Source organism: Aplysia californica, unplaced genomic scaffold (genome assembly GCF_000002075.1).
Source record: "Aplysia californica isolate F4 #8 unplaced genomic scaffold, AplCal3.0 scaffold00135, whole genome shotgun sequence".
Lineage (NCBI taxonomy): Eukaryota > Metazoa > Mollusca > Gastropoda > Aplysiida > Aplysiidae > Aplysia > Aplysia californica.
In genome coordinates this window covers 397,141-399,692 of record NW_004797405.1, presented here as the reverse complement: position 1 = coordinate 399,692, position 2,552 = coordinate 397,141, and the positions used below count along the sequence as shown (strand labels likewise).

The following is a 2,552-nucleotide window of genomic DNA, read 5'->3' as shown; positions in this document are numbered from 1 at the left end:
TATTATTATATGTATTACGATAATAAGTTGAACTTCATCCGACCAGAGAATTTCTTTGTGTAAAGCAGATTAATAATAATTATTATGCTGTAAGCAGACGAACACAGAAAAGGGAGGTGACTCCTTTCTTATTATTGTCGGCTTGTACAAATGTGTGGTTACCTTATTTTAGTGTTTATTAACCAGGGCAGAGCTACGATCCCCTGGAAATCGAAAAAGAGCTTTTATTAAGAGCTACCTCATTTTCAATCTCAGGCGGATGCCTTGACCGCACGAAGTATGAGGTTCACGGGAGGTTGTAGCTGATTATTTGATGTTGTTTTCAAGCTACTTCTCAGGTTAAGAAAGGACAGGAAGACTAGCAAAACATGGAATTGATGAATCATGGCTCCATATTTTGAAGAAAACCAGAAGGTGTAGATCTTTCCTACCAGAAGATCAAGAGTGTGGCTGAAAGACAGCAGTAAGAAGAAGCGAAGGAGTAGTAGTAGAAAGGCTGCAGAAAGAATCAGGAGCCCAGAGGAAGGGGCACAGGGGGTGAGTGGGTGGGGGCAGAAAGTGAAGATGAAAGCAGATGACGGAACATCTGCTAGAGAGCAGGAAATGAGGTGAAAGGAGACACATTTAGAGAAGAAAATGTTTCGGTCTCTACCTGGATTCGAACCCGGGACCTTTTGAATGAGAGGCCAACACCTTAACCTCTAGGCCACAAGAGCCCCCGAACAAAGTCTACTATCATAATAATTATATCATAGTCTTTATATTATGATATGTCATCCATTAAAAAGCCTCACTTTTCACATGCGCGTAGCGTTCTACAAATCCCGTGTGCAATGAAAAGCACGTAATGAGAGCTATTATAATTGTCCACCGTCTGACCAATAGATAAACATTCGTTCACTTTCATTTTGTGGTATGCGCAAAACGGGTAAAAATATCACTTTCTTTCTATATTTCGTGGTTCTGGTTCGCTCCACACAGTGACATTACCACTTTACTGTTACTGTTACAAGGGTAAACAATGAGTTGGCAGGAACGTTTAAATTGATCTCTTTATTGTACATTGTACTTTCATTGAACACTGAACAGCACGCGCACGCCATTGCGATGCTTATCATCGATGTACTTTTTTTTTTAAATGAGAATGTTTTTACCCCCATCGACACAAGTTAGACCATTTCGAAGGCGGTCTGTCAGGGCTAATCCGGGCTGAAAGGATAGAACATCCCAGCAGGAAGATGGAGATATTCGATTTAAAAATTTCTCCTCACTCGGGGTCGAACTCGGGTCTCCTGCATGCAACAGCAAAGTGCCTGACCACTACACCAGACACGCTGGTCGGTGTTCTCTAACATCGAGTTATCTCATGCAGGATGCTTGTTTTGGACATTCAGCTCTTAAAGAAAGAAGGAAGACTTTAATTTCCTGTATTATTTGTAACTTGAGTATTGAGTTTTGAGTTAAGAGAAGGATATTATTATTGACATAATAGCGGCCATACTGGGCAGGGAAGAAGCAAGACAAATAGACAGAAACAAGAAAGGGAAATAAAAGAAGTAGGATCGACCAGTGGCGCCCTCCAACACCCACAAAAAGGTTATGAAACAATGATATGTTTATTCGTCATTCTGTCGTGTGTATAGTTGTTTAAAATGTGCGCAACATTGCCTTTGGTCTGTTGATGATCGGGCGTACATTTTTATGCATCCACTCTGTCCTTCATCATCATCCAGTGCCAGATCTGCGGCAGACATCGGTGATTATGGTTCTCTATTCATTCCTTTGCTCGGACGCTCTATAAAAAGTTACGTTTCCCTGATCTTTCCCTGTTACCCACTTGTTTAGGTGCCTTAAGTATGTTGTTCTGGGCCTACCCCTGACTCGCTTGCCCTCAATTTTGCCAGTGAGAGCTAGATGTTCAAGACCCTTATGTCTATTCAGGTGTCCCAAAAACTGCATTTGTCGTTTCCTGATTGTTTTAAACATTGGGCGTCCCACGTGGGCTTCATCAGGCACTACCTCATGTGATTTCTTTTCCTTCCACGATACTCTTAGCAGTCTCCTAAGAAACCACATTTCTGTTGCTCTGTCTTTAGAGAGGTTTTTTTAATGTGTCCCTAGAGAGTTAACCAATTGATTTCTTTAACGCGTAGGAGTTTGTACGCCCCCATCGACACAGACAGGGTCATTAAGGAGGCGGGCGACTGCGAAGTACCCAACCACTGAACCACAGACGCCGGTAACGAGTGAATGAAGATATGGGAGTCTATTAGAGTTAGAGTTACTTTAAGCGACAAACTATAAAGCGGACTTTCACAACGTTTTGTTCAGAATGATCACCCGAGAAGCTTTTTCTTGATTCAAATGAGGCGTACACATTATTATACTTGGTTTTATAAAATATCTCATGGTTAAATGTGGCTTGTTATCGTTAGGATTTTTTTTTTTGCTATTCATTTGTTTGCATGTTCATTTTGCATTAAAATGTGTGTGTGTGTGCGGGAGTGTGTGTGTGTGTGTTTGTGTTTGTGTGTGTGTGAGTGTGTGTGTGT

General features: G+C 41.4%; 1 protein-coding gene across 1 annotated transcript in view; it reads right to left on the bottom strand.

Annotated features, from left to right (window-relative positions):
* Positions 1–2,552, bottom strand: part of LOC101849608 (vitamin D 25-hydroxylase) — a gene marked incomplete in the record, with an annotated part of 24,854 nt that overhangs the window by 16,116 nt on the left and 6,186 nt on the right.